This window comes from Phasianus colchicus, chromosome 2 (assembly GCF_987193195.1).
Source record: "Phasianus colchicus chromosome 2, bPhaCol1.hap1.1, whole genome shotgun sequence".
Taxonomy (NCBI): domain Eukaryota; kingdom Metazoa; phylum Chordata; class Aves; order Galliformes; family Phasianidae; genus Phasianus; species Phasianus colchicus.
The window spans coordinates 33,323,501-33,344,716 of NC_143437.1; the positions used below are offsets into that span (position 1 = coordinate 33,323,501).

At 40.1% G+C, this 21,216-nt stretch overlaps 1 long non-coding RNA gene across 2 annotated transcripts in view; it reads right to left on the bottom strand.

The window, feature by feature from the left end:
• Window positions 1-21,216, bottom strand: part of LOC116228936 (uncharacterized) — a 71,077-nt gene that overhangs the window by 36,274 nt on the left and 13,587 nt on the right. The window contains exon 1 of one of the 2 annotated variants that reach the window (XR_016464676.1): window positions 14,082-14,146. The exons of the other annotated variant lie outside the window; for it this stretch is intronic. This is a non-coding gene — a long non-coding RNA (uncharacterized LOC116228936). Of the gene's footprint in view, window positions 1-14,081; window positions 14,147-21,216 lie in introns of those variants that run through there. 2 annotated transcript variants of the gene reach the window in all.

Sequence of the window (21,216 nt, forward strand, 5' to 3'; positions counted from 1 at the left end):
ATCTATCTCAGAATGAAAAGTAGTCAAGTTCTGTTTTGAAAAACATTTCATCCAGAACTATTTTTTTAATGCAAATAAAATAATTAGTTATAAGCTCAATCTTCTTTATTTCAAACAAAGTATTTTCTTCTTACATCAGCCAAAGCCTGCACTGCATCATATGTAAGCGTCACATCACAGACAAGAAGATTTGTTGCTGCCTTGCTAATATTAAAGCAGCCTTTAGATGAAAGCACAGCATGAAAACATCTCCATTAGGCTGTGTATACAGAAAAGAAGTATAAACCTATCAACCACAGATTTCTTCATGAGGAACTTTCAGCAATTTCAGGGCTTGCAAATCCAGGTCTGCAAATGAAAAACAGTCTGTTTGTTTGTTCCCTTGCCTGAAGTACAAAAATCAACACTGTAGAGAGCAGGCCTTTCTGGTGCAGCACTCCATTATATGCTACTTAAGACTTTGTTGATTCCTGGTGACTTTTTCTGTAGCCATTCCAAAACATCTGCATTCCTAGGACATACCTAAAGCATAAATCAAAATTTGTGACATATGAACAATCAGGACAGAAGAGCACTGGAGAGAGAAAGCCTACAGACTGCTAAGCAGGTGAAGATGTGCCTTTGAGAAGACAATCGTCTTGTAAGAAGCAGCACTGGGAAGCATTCACGATCTTGAATTGGAATGTCTCAGACCCAGAAAGGTATCACCTGAAGCAACTCAAGGCAGTAGCAAGCACACAAAACCTTTCAAGACATTCAGCTTAGGTTATTTCTGCAAAAGATAATGCCAATAATTTTGCTTCCACGTTGAACAAACTCCACTGATTTTAACAAGAAAGTATATTCAGCATTGAAATTCCATTTCTCTCTCTATTCTAGTGTAGCACAAGCTATTTGCTTTTCTGACTCAGTAAGTCCTAAAGACAGGTATCTGAGCTGAGCTACAGTCTCTATTCCTATATGCTTTTCTGTTCGTATAACCTCTTTGCTTCTTAAACTCTTCCTGAACTTCAAGTCTCACCATTTCCTCAACTTTTTCACTTTTTAGTTTCCCGCTTTTATCGTATTTGGAATAGTTTCAAATTTCTTCTCCACAACTTCTCATATCTCCTTTGCACCCAAGCTCTTCCATGTGCCAGTTTTGTGTTTTGCTTTTTGTGTTTCTTTCTTACCAGTCTGTCCCAGCCACTCATTCTCATACATTTAATTTCTTGGGGGAATTTTCCATGTTAAGACCAAAGAAAACCAAACACAATCTTAGGATTTATGCACAAACAGGTGATGAAAAGTTACAATTTCTGTTTGCTTCAATAAGAAATGAGCAGTTCAGCAGCTAAGGATTTTAGATCGTTATGGGTTTAAAAACGATCCTTAACAATAGTATTCTAAATGCACACCTGGAGAAGTATAATCCTACAAAATCTAAGCATTGTCAACTCAGATATAATTTGCAATATGAAAACATGAGAACCAAATAGGTGGGAAAAAAAAAAATCAAATGATCCAGACATTGCTGTTAAAATTCATCATCTAGCCTGCTTTGCTATGTTGGTTTTTTTTTTTATATGCAGTCCTCCAGGTGCTGTTTCTATTTATTGTGTCTCACTTCATTTGTTGTTTATCAAATGCTTACAGTTTAGATCCATTTGGGTAAATTTTTTTCAACCCTGTGCTGCTGCCTATCTCAGCTGTTCACTGTGCTTCCACAGATTTTCAAGAATTTTGCTTTGCAAATACATGAATATAATGATATAAAATTTCCCTAAACTGTCAATAGCTTGTTTTTAAGAAGACATGTTCACTTGATTACTTGATTAATAAGTAAGAGTACAGTAGCAACTGTTTTAAACTGTTGTAAAACACACCCTGGACCTTTCTGAATGAGAAGTCTTCCCTTCTGCAAAACAGAAATGCTCAGAAAAACGGAGAAACAGGGAGGAATTTTGCTATGAAGTCCAATCATTTTAAAAAGCCAAAAATTGCTGTATTCCCGTTTTTGGTTTTGTTGGTTTTTTTGTTTTGTTTTGTTTTAAACTTATAGAGTGCCAACATGGTTTAATTAGCCTCTGAACATTGGAGCCTGTGCTATGACTTCGATGTTGGTCTGTATTGGTCTGATGAAGTCTGTTTCTTTCTCACTCTTACCAGTTTGTCTTGTCAGAGGTTAAGCTCCTGCTGAGCATTACAGAGCCAGCAGCATAACTTTGCTTTTGGTCTGCACTGTTTTAAACTTACTTAATTGACCACACTCCATCATCCAATTTGTCTATCATGCTTATTTTATCTTAAATTAAAAAAAAATAAATTGTAAAACTTATCAGGGCAGAACCCAGCAGCACTGTGTTTGTAGAAAGACTTTCACTACTTGTTAACAAGAATCTCATTTACAATAAGGTATTACAACAAGGACAGAAGTGTAGAATTTACACATACGTTGTATTTTAGGATGACTGACTGCCCTTTGCTCATTCTGTGTTCTGCCCTACAACTAGATCCTCAGATCATATTTCTATCAGCCCTGGACATGCAAAGGTTTTCATACTTGCAGTACTAAAAATTAAGCATGTAACTTCAGCATGACTGAAGTAATTCACACATTATTTAGTTATAATAATGAGTAACACTTCAAAGGGCCAGGGCCTAAAATTTCAGTGATATACAGTTTCCTCCTTTAATGCTTGTGTTCTTCTAAGTAACTCTAACTCCTCTCTTTTTCAGCTTTCATCAGCATCGTCAAGCAACCAATGTGGGACTGATTAGCACATGAAGCAGCACCATTAAAGTGTAGCTTTATGTTTTGCATCTAATTTAACTCAAGAAGTATCTTATATACCTATGTTAAACCTTTCATCAGATCTATTTTTCTCATCTTAAGAGTTCAAAAGTTTTATCCCCCAGTACTCATAACAAGAAATACCATCTCTACAAAGCGAGTAATAGGCACAGGCTGGGTCTCTATCGTGTATCTCAGCACTTCTGAGGAATTTAGCAGCTCCACTCTCTGTAGATACATACTTTCCACTAGAATTCCCTCTCTGGTGTTCAGCATTACACATTGCACTCATGCATACTGTTATTTTGTTTAGGGTAGTTGTGGGCTGTTTGATAGTCATAGTACTTCCCTCTGGACATGTCTGCACACACAGAATATTTGGAAAGAGTGCATGCGTTTATACTGTACTTTGCTGTATTGCAAGATAAAGATGTTATAGATGTTATATGGTAATGTATTTGAAGGGATGCAAGTACGATATAACAGCTTTAGCTTCAAATGGATTTACAAGATTAAAAACTGGTTAGACAGAGAATACCATAGGCTAAGAGAGGAAGAAAAAAAATACAAGAAAGAAAAGGTAATAGAGATAAGGCACAAACAAATGACCCAGAAATACAGAAAGGCAGTTCCCAGTTGCTGAAGCTCCAAATATGAGATAGTTCTTGTCACTGTAGTGCTGAGGTTACTTGATAACAACAGAGTTGGCATGTTAAAGAACAGAGAGATGGAGTCATTTTGTCAGTAGTAAATGCATAAAACAAAAGTGGGCATACGGAACCGTTAGAGTCTTTGCAGGTAAAACCATGACTACGGAAAGAGAGTATCCTGAATAATAAAACAACATGCACAGCATTAGGTAGGAATTAAAAAGATAACAAATCTCTAGAATCTGAACAGCAAGAGATAAGAAGATGAGCATCAAGACACACAGGAATTCAGAAAGAAGATGTGAAAAGGGAAATAAGGGATATTGGTAACTCTCTTAAAGGATAGAAAAAAATGGGGAAACTGGAAAGGAACGAGGTACCAGAGCTAACAAGCCTTCAGTGGAAAGAATGCATAGCAGATGCTCAGAGAAGATGGACAGCTCAGAGGAAGCAGTTCCATGCAAGTTATGCTACATGTATATGTATACATATGTATCTGTGTTACATATTTCTGAGTAGTAAAACTACCTACCTCATGCAATCAAAGGAGGCCAACAGGTAAGCAGATTGCAATGACATTAAGAACAAGAGAGTGACACTTTTTTTTTTTAAAGGAAGTTTTTCACACAGAGGGTGGTAACGCACTGGAACAGGTTGCCCAAGGAGGCTGTGAATGCCCCATCCCTGGAGGCATTCGAGGCCAGGAGGGCTGAAACCACATGATCATTATGGTCCTTTTCAAACCAGGCTATTCTATGATTCCAGGTGAAAAAAAAAAAAAGTGTAAAGAAAGAAATTGGAGTAGGATAATAGCAGGAAAAGTAATACCTAAGGAGCCTTGTTTGGAGCAGTAAGCTGTTACTTAGAGGGGAATATAGGAAACAGATTTGGAGATGCTGAGACATTTGGATATCATAGGACTTCATCAAAATCAAAATGGGAAGCACAGGTATGAATAAAAGTAATTGTGGAAATAAGCATCCTAAGAAAAAGTACTGTTCATGCCTGTGACTCCTTGAAAAGGTAGATAAATACTGGAACACACAGAAGAATTAATCAGATAACAAGGAAGAAAAATTTTCTTCTATAAGAAATAGACACTAACCCCATTATATTAGTGGAAGCACATGCATTTCATCTAGACATCAGTCAGGAAAAATATTTATACAGATAAATTTATACAGATTACTCTGAACAAGAATACAACATTTTTAAAGTGTTAAAAGAACTTGTAGTAACACAAGTTACTATAAACAAAAACACAAGTTGGAAGGAAGCAATGCCAGTCTTTGTATAAGGTCAGAAAACAGTTTATGGTACAGCTTATTGATGGTCTTTGTGGCTGACTTCTCCCAGACGTAATTCTTTCTCAGCATCTGCTCTATCAGCCCAATCTTTTGAGTTCTAAAATGTATTTAATGCTTCCAAATCAAAACCAAGTGCACACAAGCACATCTGCACATAAACAGAAGCCATTTATCCTATGCTTGCAGAATGCCCTTCATGTTTTTAATTTACATTTAGAACTTGTTTGCCTTTGTACCTTATAGATGTCTTATAGGCAACACCTGGTTTCTTGGGCCATGCTGACCCAGGACAGTTTCTCAGATCAGTGCTGATACGAAACCTATAGATGAAATGATATCTTGACATCAAGCATACAAAAAGTTTTAAACTCCTGATGCCGTTTCCTACAGTTTATAGAAGAACATGCATGGAAAAACATTAAGATGCATGATCTCTAGTACGTGCTCTCCGGTCATGTTTGTCACCAAACTCAGTAAGGGTAGTTTAAGATTTGTCACCCAAAGAAAGATTGTTACACAGTTTCTAGTGAAAAGGATTTATCCACATCTCCACTTTATCTCATCTGACAGTTTCAGCAGAAGTCCTGCACTCTAACTCTTTCTATGAATCTAAAATTTAGAAGCCTTGCTAGCCATTACCCTTGGTGCTTTCATGTGCCCATGTTGTGATCTGAACCAGAAAATAAAAGAAAAACTTTCTGAAAAAGAAAGGTCACAGCAGAAGAACTCAACGTTGTGGTGCGATATTGTTTGAAGCTGCCTACTGAACTCACCGAGCTCTCCCAGTGCTTCAGACAGAGGGGTTATGTAGGAATTTTTATAAAAAAAAAGAAACTCCACTGTTCAGAAGCTTTTCCTAGCTTTGATGACAACTCCTCTGAAATTGCTTATTTTTCAGATCAGTGGAGAGTGATACAGAAGGTCTTGGATCATTACAGAACATGAAGATCCTTACATATCTGAGCATATTGCAAGTGACAGCAGAACACAGAGCAAGCCCCCGACAACACTGTCAGCAGTCGGAGCTAAGAAAATAACATTCACTGGAATTTTCCTTGCTTACAGATGTTTTCTGACTTCTTTATTGACCCAGTACTCTGGTATGTTTAGAGCAGTCAAAGATGTATTACAGCAGCTCTAGTGCTTGATGCAGAAACACAGAGAAAAGATCACCTAATGAACCACACTGATGGTGAAGTCAACAATGCAGACTGCATACAGATGCAGATGGCAGCTATCCTAACAGCAGCACCCTTCCCATCTCTCTATCGAAGAGCAGACTTCTGAAGGCTCAGGATACTGCAGTTGATGAAAAAATAAAGAAAAAGAGAGATGGAAAAAGAGAGAAAAAGAGTCTGCCTGCTGTGGAAGAATGAGCAACTTAGGGAGAATACTAAGAAGTTACTAAGATACACAGGGAGAAAATAAGAAAGGCAGAAACCCACCTTGAATTGACCACTGTAGCAAAAGAGAACAAAAAATTTCTTTACAAACAGTAAGAAGAGGGCTAAGAAGAATCTCCATCCTTTACTGGATGCGGTGGGGAACACGACCACTGAGGATAATGAAAATGCTGAAGTTCTCAATGCCTTCTTTACATTTGTCTTTAAAAGTCAGAGCAGTTATCCTTATCCTCAGGGTACTCTAACCCCTGATCTGGAAGTCTGGGATGGGGAACAGAATGAACTCCCCACAACTCAGGTGAAAACAGTTAGAGACTACTATTCCATTTGAACCATCACAAACCCATGGGGTCAGATGGGATCCACCCAAGGATGCTGAGAGAACTGGCAGAGGTGATTCCAATTCCATAAATGAGGCCAATCCATTTCCCACCATCTCTCAGTGCTCCTGGTCAACCACTGAGGTCCCAGGGGATTGGAGACTTTCCAGCATGACTCCCACCTACAAGAAGCTTCATAAGGAGGATCCAGGCCTGTCAGCCTGACTTTGATGCCAAGGAAGGTTACAGAGCAGATCACCTTGATGGAGATCACACAGCATGTGTGGGACAGTCAGTGGAACCATTCCTGGAAGACATGAGAGCACAGTTTTGTAGTATAACAGAAGTCGGTTTAAGCTTATTTTGATCAGATAGTCTGACCTCAAGCTGTCATCTTAAATGTTGGCTTCTTTTCCTAACACGCTCCTATTTTGCTTCTTTCCCCATTACTTTTCTTCTGCTTTAGAAGTTAACTAGCAGTTCACAGAAAGGGCCATTTAAACACCACTCATATTCCTGCTTATTCAAAGAAGTTGAAAGATGTTTCTAGAAAAATTTAAACTACTCTGTAGCCTCCAAATTCTCTTTTGCAGGAAGACAACTGTTGTTGACCAACTTAACAGACCTTCTCAAAGAGGAGAGGGTATTTGTTTTTGTTTTCTGTATGCTTACAATCTTCCACTCCTCAAATTGCTTCCTGGGAAGATGAGCAACAGAGAAGAGAGAACTGCAGTACCCTGTGATTGATTACAGCTTTTCTCCCAAGTTGTTCTCCTCATTTATTTCATGTGACATTTGCAAAAGCTAACGCAATGTTAAATTCATCAGTTTCTGGAGGAAGAAAACATCTAGCGATGAGAGATCAATTTGTTTCATCAAAAATAATTTTATTCCTTCTCAGTCTGTCTTGGGAAACATAATAAATACTTTAAAGCACTTTCCAAAATATTTCTCAGATATATTTCCAAAGCTATTTCACTTCAGAAATATTTAATTTTGTTATCAGTTGGTATTGTTCCTGAGCTTTTATCAGTCAGGTTTGTTTTTTTTTTTCAAAGCCTCCCTCTGTTTGACTTCACAGGCACCTGTATAGCACATGCACATTCTCATTCACTGCATAAAGCCACTGAAAAGCTGACCAAAACTACAATGTATGATTTGTAGTTTGGGAGTTACATTGTGCCCTTTACAAAATACAGTCCCATTCTGAACTGGCAGCCAGCACCACTGCTGAGCATCTGATCAGCCTCACTCAGCCACATTGCTGCTGGGCAAGAGTAGGCAGGAAAGAAACAGAGCAAATAGAATAAGACAGGTTGGCCACAGACTCAAGCTACATTAAAGCAAATAGCTCACATGGAGGCAGCAGCAACCTGACCTCAACAAGTTGCAGCATCATTGACCATCCCACATAACACCTGGTAACTGCATTTTACAGTACAAGACACTGTAATATTGTCTTGATGCTCTCTTTCAGGATGCCATTCTGTCCAATACTTTAGAAATTGGACAAAAAATTCTCTGTCTCATGTCACAAAGAATGTGAAATTTACCTCTACCTAGTGCTGGTGAATGAGAACATCAAGTCCTGCCAGGTTTCCAGCTCAGCTACTGGCAGGTGCCATGGCACAGCAGCATTCCCTCTCAGCTGCTGGATGATCCCAGCCTGCAGTACTCCCTGCAGATCCAGCTCTAGGCTGAACATCCTGCACATGCCACTGTGGCTCACTCTTAAACTACATTCTGTGAGACAAAAGTACATGCTACTACTTCATTTCTAATAAGCACAAGCTACATATTCGTGTTCCTTCATGAATAAAGAAATTTGATGGACACATCTCACTCTGTTCTTTTCTGGGATCAATGCCCAGAAATCACAAATGGAAACATACACCATGTCCAATGGTTTACTGAAAAAAGTATACATAAAGCCACAACTACCCAAGTTCAGTGGGGTCACAGGAGAGCCTCCCTAACCACAAGGAAATCAGATGAGGCTGTAGCAGACGTGTATAAAGATAAATAGCAAAGGAAAAAAAAAAAAAAACTAGGTTCAGAAACACCGAAAGAAACATTGTGAAGGTATTATGCAGCAAACTGAATACCATTCTGATGCATGATAGCTGGGGAGCAAGCAACACAGAATCCCCCAAGCCACAATATATTCAGTATACAGCAGCAGGATCAAAGATCCACTAGCCAAAAAGTCAAAGTGCCCCCTGCAGACAAAGTGGCACACTGTGGAAGTGATGGATTTTTGTTTTTTTTTTTTCATTATTCAAATCCTTTATTTCCAGTTCTCATATCACTCATACACCTTCACAAGCTTTCTTTTTTTTTTTTGTAAGCTTTCCCATCCACCCTTACAACTTTCCCATTCACCTTTACATGCCAGAGTATTCTACAAATACTCCTTAACCACGTATGTGGGCTCTTATCCAATCAGAGCCGTAATTTGTTACTTCTTCTTCTAGAGGTGTCCTTGGTTCTCATGCTGTTTATCTTGCTCCACATCTGCTCCTCCAAACAGTTTTTCTTGTATTCCCCCAATTCCCCCTTTTTTGTTTATTCGCAAACTACTACCATACTATAAAATAGTAACAGTAATTATTAAAATAATCATTATAACTCAGTGAAGACCCTGATTAACAATACTCTAAACATGAAAAAAGAGATAAGGCGAACATAGCATAATGACAAGAAATACTGTTAAACCCACTAAAAAGAACAAACACACATTTGGCCTGTGGCCCAAGTTCCTGCAACCTGGGGAAAAAAAAAAACCCTGAGGGTCCCCATTCTGTGTTTGTCTGTAACTGGTTAGAAAAACCTCTTCAACTTTCGTTTACTCTGATATATTGATTTTGAATGATTACTGATATTTGTCAAACAAATGCTTTTAGAGTGCTCACAACCATGCCTTTGGGCATGGTGCAGGAGACCCCAGCACACCAAGTGGTGCTGTTTTCATCAATAGAAACCAACTCAGTAATGTTGTAACACAATGTGACCGTGTAGCCATTCCCTTCTTCAGTAAATACAAGAAATAATAGCAAGAAAAATAATAATCGTTTCAAGCCATTTGTTGGTGTTGCACTCAGTGAGCAATAGTTTTTCCTTACCAGTCTCATGCACAAGAGCTACAGGAAAAGTGAATTTACTTTTATGGCAGTCCCTGATGATGACAAATTCTGGAGCATTTGCTTCCTTTTACTGCTTTTGGAGACCAGCTAAACAGTTCACTCTCCATGTATCCACAGAAGGAAGCTTCCCTACCAGACATGCTACATTAACTTCAGATTGCCTTCTGCTCAGGGACAAATTGAAGCAAAGGAAAACTCCACCTGCAAGGTAATCTTTAAATAATATTATTTAGATACTCTATGATTCCGATAATGCAAAACTTCCTCTAAAAGAGGAGTTAACTTGCAGTCAAAAACACCTTGCCTGCCAAGTGACCACAGCTAAGGCATGCTGAGTTTGCCTGCTGTCTCCATCTGACTCCACAGCAGTTCTTCTGGCTCAGTGCAAAGGACCTACCTTTTGTTTTATTCCATCAACATCCTTACTAGCTCAGCCATGAATAAAATACTGTGATATTACCATATAAAATGCCTGTCCCCAAGTCATAGCACACGCTCTCTTTCAGAAGACATCTCATTTATTACTTGAGAGAATTGTTAGCACCCAGCAGCTCGAGTTATGCCACCTTTGCTGGCAAGTTTTAAGTCACTTTATTGCAGAAAATATAGCATCAACAAAAACATATCCTCCAGCAATTACAATACCAAATTCAGGGCCACATCAGGGCTATTTTGTAACATTTTCGTTTATCTCTTTCAGACCACACTTTCCAGCTTTACTTACAAATAAAATTAGATTACACTTAAGAGATCAAAGAGAACATTGTTGCTGGACAGATGTAGGCTAATTGGCAATGCCCTGACCCCCACAGGGGTCTGCAGTCAGCATGATATATCAAGAGCTATTATAGTTAATGGGTTAGTCCTAATTGCACCTTCTTTCCCCAAAACACTGCACTAAAAATATGCCCTGCAGAGACAGAATGTGCTGCTTGGTCATTCACACAAGACTTGTATTCCAGCAAACTAACCTAGTGCTTATGGCAGGAATTAACACATCCAAGTTGTATACTTTAGATGTAGGAGACAATAAATGCAGAGAAGAGAGAACATTACAAAGTAGTTGACTTTGCTTCTTCCTCTAACTTTCACCTTCACAGTTGCCACAGGCTTCTGAACTGATCCCTCTTTTATACAGACCATCACTTTCCCCTTATCTCCTTGTTCCTGTAGATCACTCCTTTCCAGATATGTTGTATTACCAAAGTACTCATAGGATTTGAAATGTCAACATCGCTGTCTACATGCTTTGCATATTGAGGTCTTACCTGACACACAGTCTATCACAATACAGACCACAGCCACTAAACACAGAGGAATTGTCCTTCCCATCGCATTAGAAGCTGCTTGAATCTTTCCCTGGACCATGAAGTACCAGGCACCAGCAGAAACAGCTTTTTATAAGATGAACATTTAGACTCATCTTGAGGAAGATTCCTTCACTGTTTGTGGATGGATGTGAAACATTACACAGGCAGAATCAAGAGGCCAGATTTTATCCCTAGCACAGTGAAGTAACATTTCATTTTCATCCTGATTAGAGTAGCAGCTTCTTCAAGTTGCACAGCTGATCTACTTATGTTGTGCCTTTTTCTTGTGCAACTTCACTTTATAAGAACAAAAAGCCCATTTCTGGCAGCTTTACCACTCCTGCAGTAATTGTCAGAAATCAGAAGGATTCAGCCTTAGAAGCACTTTCAGATGCTATAGGTATTTTCTAATGCAACAAATCAAGATAAGCAGAACGTGATCCAATGACCATCCAAAATAATAACATCTGGAAATGCAAAGTAAGTTTTTTTCTACTAAATATATTTCCTCACCTTCTGAGGACACATACATAGTCTTCTTGAATTAATAGGGCTAGGAGGAAGGTAGTGAGATTAAAATAGATTAACTTCTTAATTTGAAGAAATATAATCAGGGTATTAAGACTTGAAGCTACCCTCTTATCTTTTGTTAAGGAAGAATCACAGAACACAGCCTCACAGCCTCCTCTGCTATTGACACCGTGCTAGATGTCCAATGTTGGAATACACAACAACAGGATTGTTTGGTCCACCTGCTTAGGTGATGAGGAGAGCAAATATTTCATAAAACTTCCTGATATACTTCTTTCAAAAATACTTCTAGCAGAAAATGCCCTATTTCCCTACAACCATCATTTGGTACTTCAAATTAAACCCATTGTAAATAGCTCAAACCCAGAGGTAAAAACTGGTACTGAATTTGAAATCTGGTAACAGAAGACTTGCCATGGACCCACCCATCTTTCATGATCAAGAGAGACTGCCTACACTAGTTTCTCCTTGGGTGACTGTGAGACACTATAGGATAGTTACAAAATACACTATTCTTTTTCCTTAGGCTTACTTCTGCCATGGGTTTGAGTGCAGAAAGCAATCATCCTGTAAAGCTCTTCATTAGAAGAAAGCTGACATTTATGTCACATCTAAACCCTACAGGGCTTTCCTCTCCTCCAATAATAATAATAAAAAAGAAATAATAAGAAATGTTATAAAATGAATATAGAACCTTCTCCTCAACCCGGCAGTCTCAGATTAGTAAATTTCCTTCTATGAAAAAGATGCACGAGCTACACACACTGTTTTATAGTCAAACCCCTTCAAGCTGCCCTGTATCACACTGGAATGCCGGATGCAAAACTGAGGGCTGAGGGTCCTAGATAAAGTTCCACCAAATGAATGAATATAAATTTCCTATTATGGGGCAGCATAGGACCTTACGGGCCCCATCAAAGTCAAGCATTTAACATCTCTAATTCCTCCTAAAATATTAAAAGGGCACCAGAAGATGGTATTCTTGTTGAACTATGCATTTTCTTACTGAGCACACTAGGTTATATTTAATGGGTAAAAGATGAAGCAGAACAGACATAATCAGCACGGCATCTTGCCTTTTAAAATATGCAAAACTATAATAGCACTGGAAGAGCAGAGCGTGGCAAATCTTTATACAAAAGCATTAATCAGGCCTCAGCACTAGGCAGCTGCCTTGCTTAATGACCTGTTTAATACAAATCATATTTCTTGTCAAGAAGGTTCCATTTTGTTTATTTGTATAAATCTTAAATCAGACAAAAAGTAAATGAAGTGTTGGTAGCTCTGTAGATAATGTTCTAGCCTCTTGTTCCAGGCTCTCCCTCATCTCCCAGTACAGAATACAAAAGCTTGTGAGAGTGGTTTGTTTTCCATTAAAACATCAACTGTAATTATTCAAGACAGTGTGCTGAGAGGTTGACACAACGTAACTGCAAAAGTTGCCTCCTTTTTATTCATCTCCTGCATGTGGTTCCTGAGTAAGAGTCATGAATACCAAACAGATGGGGCAAGATCTGTTTGGGAGCTCAGCAGCACAAGATCCAAAGTCTAAATCATTTCCCAGTCCCAAACCTTCCCAAGGAAATTGACAGCTGGAGTAAACATTAGTGGACAGGTATTTCTTATTTAGAAAAGACCACATTCAAACCAACACACAGATATGCAGAGATGCACACCAGATTGCATTTGGGTATGAAACAAACTTCAAAGCAGCAAAACCAAGGCTACATACAGCCAAATGTTGAACCTTTCTTCCACTATTACTCCATTCAAACCTTTCTAGGCTTCATTTTACTGCTGGCATTCAGGACTTTAGATCAATCCAGAATAAATCTGGTGAGTGGGGAAGAAGTGATCGATATAAAACAAAATGCTGATCTTACCCTCAGAGCTACCTGAAAGGGGAGGGAGTTGCTGCTAGCCATGCACTAAGCTGAAGAAATCCTCTTTGAGTCTTTGACTTAGCAACATCCCTCACCTCGCTGTTTCAAAGGAACTAATTTGGCACACCAGTAAATGTTAATTTTCCAGGTGTTTCCTTAGAGGGAAGACCTGACTTTTCTCTTAAAAGAAAAAAAAATCTCAGGCTCCCAACTGTAGCCTTTCTTATTTTTAAAGAAAACAGGAGGTGAGAGGAGAGTGTCACAATTAGGCAGCAAAGCTATAGTCACAGATGGGTGATCTCCACTGTACTACAACCCTAACATTCACACCAAACAATAAATGGTAAGAATCTTATGAAACCAAAAACCTGTAAGAAAACAGAAGTCACGCTATTCCTCCTTTTTCCTCACAGCCTCAAGGGTTGTAGTGTATTCCTCACAAATCTGGCATTACACTCTCAGTTGTGCCAGCCAGAGAGAACAAGGAAGCACAAGAAGCTCATAAAGGCTCAAGAAGCATACAGAGACATGCAGAGCTTTCCCCATCCAGCCCTTCCCAAAAGTAAGAAGCATTTTATACCCTTGCTCCATCCTGAGCACGTAGCAGCTGCCGGATGGCAGTGGGGACTCAGCTGAAGGTCAGCACAAGCCTCACTTCTTGTCACAATTGAAAAGACATACATGGTGGAAAGGCAATAGAGGAACATAACAGCAAAGGGACCAGCGTGGATGGAATGGCATTGCAAAGGAAAAATGCTCACCCATCTCTGAAGATCTAGGCTCACAGGAAAGACTCCACAAGGGAGGAATCTCCAACTGGAAATCCTTCCCCAGTGGCAGTCAGCCCTTAAATGAGATCTAAGAAAGGTGCAGCCAGGCTCCACCCCTTCCAGTCACACAGCTGAATTGCCTTCACCTGTGCTTCCAGGGCTGACCAGCTCCTTTCCCCAGGTGCTCAATCAGTGGTTCACGCCGTGATTCAACAGTTACTATACACCCCTGCACTCCATCTCCCTGCCCTAGCTGAAAAGAAGCATTTGCTTCAAATGCATCTTCAAAATAATCACAGGTTTCAAATAAACATCTTCTAAGTGTACTTCAGTGTCCACAATCTCCTGCTCCAGTAGCATGCTTCATGTCAGCACCTTTCGAGAGAGAAGAGTCTGCAGAAGTAGTTCAGGTGAACTCAAAAACTTCAGATGAGACTTTCAGCACTGGGTACTTAGCAGGTATTAGTCAGAATGGCTCCTTTGGGTGTGCATTCAAAGAATAATAAATCAAGCTCTATTTACAGAGTTATCCCTTCATTTTAAATAATAACCTCTCCCCAAAAGATATTGGTCTTTAGGATTCGAGGCTGCTGGGACAAAAGGAAGCACACAAAAATTCAGCTGGAGAGAAGACAGAAAAGTACAGAGGAGGAAAGGAGGGAGGGAAAGAAGAATGAACTGGCAGGAGAATCAGCTACTTGATTACGCTTCTGGAGAAACTGCCCTAGTAAGCACAACTTCATGCTACCTATTTTTATCTTATCACATCCATGTCTGCATTGCCTAATTTATTATATACTTGAATAGCCATCTTTGTTTTAGTCACTGCTCCACACTATCAACATTGCTTACAAAATGCAAGTTATTGCATTTCTCCCATGCATCAGCACCACCAATGGCCAGAAAACAGAAAAAAAAAATCTGATTCTGGAACAAATAGGAAGGCTAACAATTTACACAGCAGAAGTAAGATGGCTTGAGTTCATTTTTATTGCCTTTCAAGACTAAGCCACAACCAGGTCTTGTTATTCATCTGGATAAGATGAAAGAGACATCACTAAAGAAATCTGACTGAACACCGCATGATGCTGTCTTATCCCACTGAGATTTTCCAGACGGAACTGAAATGAATTGGGCTTGCAAAGAACACAAGCACTTCAATTTGGAATAGGCTTCAGAACCAGAGGACCCAGTCCTATGTTCTTTGCATAGCTCAGCAAACAGACATTTCAGATATCTATGAAAAGCAGTGTCAGGTTTGAAGGAAATACCAATATTACTGGAGCAAGACATAGTTGAGAGGGAAGAGGGAAGTTAACCTCATCTCCATCACAGCATTCCAGGTATTGAAATGCAGTCCAAATACTATACTTGCCTGGTTGATGGCAGGCAACTTGGCAGGGGAAGGGGGACACCTCACCTTCACAAACTAACAACTCTCCACACATCCCCCCCCCAAAAAAAGACATTAATTACAAGTACAATTGAAGTTCTTTATCTGTCCATAAAAGAGCTTTCTCATAGACTCCAAATCATTCTTCTGCCACTAGTCACAGAAAGACATCTTTGAGCCACTCATACAACATTTAATCTTAGTGGCTAGTTTAAAGTGCACCAATTACAGATGTGAGCCCGTCCATCAGCCTCTGCACAGCGAGAATCTCTGGTTTTATATGGCAGATCAGTATGAGAATCCAAAAAGCGATTAGTAATGCTTACACTGCAGCTGGAAAGACTGTAAGAGGCCAGGGCTTGTAGACTTGCTCCAGCAGAGCAGGGGAATTCAAAGAGAACTAAGTTTGTAAATGAGCAAGTATACACTAAGAACAAAAAGGAAAGTAAAAATCCTTCTCCTAAGTTCAATGGAAAAACACAGGCTGCTCTCTCAAGAAAATCCCAAGCCAGACATCTCTGTAAACTATTGAGAGGAATCAAAGACTGATTTTTGAGTCAATGCCCTATAGAAGTGCCTGTGCTCTATCTCTAGCCCTGGGCAGCCAAAAACTCTTCATTTCTGGATGTGCAAAGGGGAACCGCCTCCAAATCTGGCCTTGCATTTCTTCAATATTCAAAACCCTCTACGATCCCTGCAGCGCAAGCTCCTGGTCATTTTTAAGAATATAGAGGGACTTAAGTTTTTTTCTACTGAGCTGCACTAACTGTTTGGTATAATCCCTCTCCAGAGGCTCCTTGCTGGTGGTCATTATCGGCTTTTAACATTGTACTGAACTTCTTGGTGTCCCCAGGCAACCGCAAAGTCACGTTAGCTTCATTTTACAGATGGAGAGCAGAGGCAAAGATGCTTATCTCAACACAAGCAGGGAGTCTGATAGAAGCAGCCAAGGCGCAGCGCAAATCTCTTGACACGTACGCGCACGGTGCTCCTTTCCATAACCACAAACTAATCCTTCTTCATTACAGGGCCACGGAGAAAACAAAATGCCACAACATATTTAAGCCTCAACAGAGGTAAAGGGCAAAGATCCCTGTGGTGTTCTGTATGATAGCAATTATTTCTACTTTCCACGGTCTACTTGTAAGAAAGCACTTCAACTAATTTAATGGCTCAAATTTACCTCTGCATTTAATCAATCACAGAAGACCAGATCATGCTGGTACAATCAGATGATGTTATCATTGTTAATGAGCACTGAGAAACAGAGCACAGTTTTAAGTAGATAAAAATGAAAATGCTATACTCTGTGTGTGTTCACTTAGCAGTGATGAACAGCCGCATATCCTTTCCCCAGAGGCATCTGTGTCCAGGAACAGCAACACTGATATCTGCAGGTCCCGTGAATGCTGGGATCTCCTGGAGCCAGCTCAGCCATCCCTCCAAATCAGCAGAAGCATTGCTGTTGCCAGTGCAGACACGTCGTTGTAAAACTTACATGAGCAAGATCAAATAGTGGCTACCAGCGCCACCCCAGAATAAAAGTTTAGTGAGATGAGAATTAGGCTTCTAAGTGAAGTCAACTACCTCAGGACATTTGGTTCAGCAACGTGCAACAGAAAGATAAAAGTAAGGCTTTAAGAACACGTTGGTTCCCTTCTTCTGAAGTGTATTTGTGCATTCACCCGGCAACAGGAGTGGTAGGTGATTTTAGAAGGTTGCGCATCAATTCCCACTCACGTTCTAAATGTGATTTAATCAGAAAAGGAAAAAATAAAAGGCTGGAAGATTTTGATCCCAATCCTGTTGATATCTGGGGGAATTCTGCCACTAACATTGTAGAATAGATGAAACAGGAGACAGGAAAGCAGGAAGTTATATGGCTATCACCCTGCCGTCTTTCCAAGCCACCCTGTCCAAGGAAGCACATTGTTCTGCAAAACCAGCAGAACAGTGTCCAGCAGAATCCCCTTTGCCAGGCTGCACCCACCAGAGTCAGTGGCAGATAGCCCCAAAGCAATTACCAATCTGCCTTGGCTCTGGGTAGGCTTGTGTCAGCAGTGCTACTGGAGTCATTCCCCAATTACAAAACACAAAGGTGGCTAATGCATCCCAGGATATTCTCCTAACACACAGGCAGCCACATCCCTCTCACATGAGCCAGTACACGGGAGACCTTTCCACAGAAAGAGCTCAGCTTTGGAACAAAAAGCAATGACAGAAAGCAATGCCCTTTCCCTACCGGAAGGAAACCAAGGGAAAGGCATGAAGCAAACCTTCGAAACATCACAGAGCTGAAAACACATTTCCTTTGTCCTTTCTGATACATTAATTTAAAAGCTGCTGAGCAGCAGTTTTTAAAGAGAGAAGAGGGGAAAAAAAAAAACAAAAGACCTGATGTCTGTGTCAATTAATGCCTACTACTTTTCTTCCTGAAGCTATCAAAAGAAAAATCTTGGTTGTAAGAATCTGTGCTGCCTACATCCTATCCAGTGTAAAAGGCAATGCACTTCCTTAATGTACAAGTGTCCTCTATCCTCCCACGATCTCACAGACTGAAGGGAAATGCATCATTTGATGTAAATCTTCTGAAGGAAACACAAACAGTCCCCGTGGAGAGATAACCTCTTCTTCTATCTGCAACTGTCAAGTTTGACTCGTGACAGAATTATGACCCCCCCAAAAAATTTTAATAAGTGTTTACATGCTACCGCTCCCCAAAGAGTAGGCTGATAACACTCTTCCTCAGAACTAATTACACTTCAAGCCGAGGCGGCCCTGAGCGGTGCCGCAGTGACAGCATCGCACGGCTGGACCTTCTGCGGGCTCGGGGCTCCTCCCGATGGACGGCTGTGCAAACCGCGTGGATTCCCATGAACGGACAAAAACCTGGAATCTTGTGTCTACGTGCCTTGAATTTCCACTACTTACGTGAGATATGCTAAAAATATGGGAACGTAAAATGCCTCCCTTCCTTTCTCATCTCCCTCCTCACACGATGTGAGGAGTTTTTCCTTACTGCTGAGTTTGGGATCAGAACACCAGAAAGGTAAAACAGCAGCTACAGATTTGATGTTATCATCTTGTGTTAGGCTGTGAAGTGGACATCAAACCTTGCCTTTTCAGGTGTACAAGTCAGACAACACAAGGAGAGCTGCCACACAGAGCTGAAGATCTGGGTAAGAAATATAGAAGTCTTGGCGTTCTCGATTCCACCTGGCAAGTCTCAGACCAGCTTCTTTCTGTCCCAGACCACCGGAGCGGAGTGAAAATGGAGATTTAAATCTAGCCCTTTTAATCTTCATTTTTCTTAAAACAGGCAGCTTCCATTGCTGACAGGAGGTCTTCAGCTTTGCACAGATAAGAGGAAAGATTAAGTCCGTGCCAGTAGGATCATCAGGAGATAGGTGGAGTTGCACTTTTGAAACCCCCGTATCAGGACATAGTCAATATTGCTATTGAAAAATATTCCCCCAGCAGTCCTGCAAACAACAGGTGTCAGAAGCACAGCAGCACTTTGAGCTATCTGGCATACAACCCTTTCCAAAACAGATTCACACAGAGCCAGAGTATAATCTGTTATTGCATGATTATTCAGCAGAGCATCAAATATTCATTCCTCAAACACAAGCAACTAAAAAGGAGCTGACAAGATCAGTTTTCTCAAACAGACCCCATAATCCACTCAAGAAAAACATCAGCCAAATTTTTCTTACCTTCAATGTGCCAATCAGAAGTTAATTTAGTCCTCCTGGCCCCAACAGTAAAAATCACTTTGTAGCCAGAATGTACACCTAGCTTACATCCATTTGCTCTGTTACTAATGTGATTCTTTAGCTTCTCTCTCCCCTTCTTCCCCTGCCACCATTTCCCCTAAGCACTCAGTTTCTCAGCCTTCATTTTTCTGGTTAAGCAACAAAATTTGTAGTCTCTTCCTGAACTCTCTGGGGCTGTACTAACCTGTTCTAATCTGAGTTTGTCTTCATTAAAGATGGGATGATCAGAATGTGTAAAGTATCAAAGAGGAGCATCTACAGAGCACAAATCTTTTTCTGTCAATAGCTGAAATTGCTTATGAGAAACACCTTGCATTTACTTTTGATACAAGGATCCCATAACTACTAACAACCTAGTGCATATATGTGGTCTTCCAGTCTGTTAATTTCCACTTTGCAGAAACAATGTCTGTGTAGTATGGTAAATCTGGAACAAAGAACTTCATGAACTTGGTGTCTTTGGGATCATTGCCCTCATTAAATTTACCAAAAATCACTATTTTACAATGTTCGTTTGCTACTGTTGAGCCTTCAATCTCCATACTATACTTAACCCACAAATGAACCATCTCATTTTGTTCTGTTATAGTTAAGAAATATTTTCCCATGACTTCTCTAGAAATGTCTGTAATTTGTTTCTCTAATACTGCATTTAAACATTTCAAAGAGATTCCATGTCCTCATCTCTGGAAAGCACCAGTGCAGGAGTTGAAGATACCTAGTACACTTGGTATCTTGAGAAGCCTCAGGGACAGACTTTTGGCCCCAGTAAGTTTCTGCTTAGTACAACGTGTGATGCTCAACAGCATCTCTGACCAAAAGCTCCCATCAATCCATGACAAAGAGATCTTGGTGCATACTTGGCCTCTAATCCCTCCAACACACACTTCCCAAAAAATCCACATTGCACTACTTTCAGCACAAGGCTTCTACTAGAGATAATGTTCACTCTTTCTGGCACATACAATTTGTTGCCTTATCGCATCAGAGTTTAAGAATCTGTCTTACACGCCATTCATCTTCAATTTGTTTACTTGTAGAACCTAGAAAGCACTTTGCTCATGTCATCCTCTAAAAGGGTTACACAAGAAATCATATCCTGTTTTACAACCACAGAGTGGGCAAAACTGCATCAGTGGTAAGCCCTCTATCTAAAACTACACTTGGAGTTGTCAGACATCATTACAACTTTAGAAGCACATTGTAATTAGGAAACAAAGCATGAACAGCCTGTTTTATTTTTTAAATAGCATTCTAAAAGAACGTTTATCCAAAATGCAAGCCATTACCCAGGGAACACTAAGTACAGCTGAGCTTGTCACTGGGTTATGTTGGTGCAGAATGGCCTGTCCTTAAGCCACCTGAGAATGACTAACAGGAGGTCTCTACATAGTCATCTAATCCCTGAGACAGGCTGTGTAAGCTACAGCAGGCTCATGGAAATCTTCCGTCCTGGCTGAATAACATGAGTGAAAGGAACCATTTTATCTGCAGATAACTGCATTTGGAACAGGAGCATACAGGTCCTTTCAGCTATGTAACGTTGCCATCTAGTGATCATCTTTAGATATAACGCACAAGGGCACCCACCTGGTCCTGCTTAAATCTCCCAGCCCCATTCTGATTCACCAGAAACCTCACACCTGTAGTTCCAACTGGGTAGCAAAAGTCAAACCAAATTGTAATAGACAGCACTGGAGAGACACGATATCTTTATATATATATATAAATCGCACATACAAATAGTATAGTATACAAAAGTGCAACTGCCAAAAACCAGAAGATTATCAAGCAAACATACTCAGATTTGAAGATTCAGCAGATAAACATTCACTATTATTAACTTGGCTAAAGAGCACTTTTACACAGCCATTATTTTCCAATCATACAGCTACCAAAGACATTGCAAGGAGACAATGAAGGGCAACAGCGGGGGAGAGGGGAGGGAAAATCACTA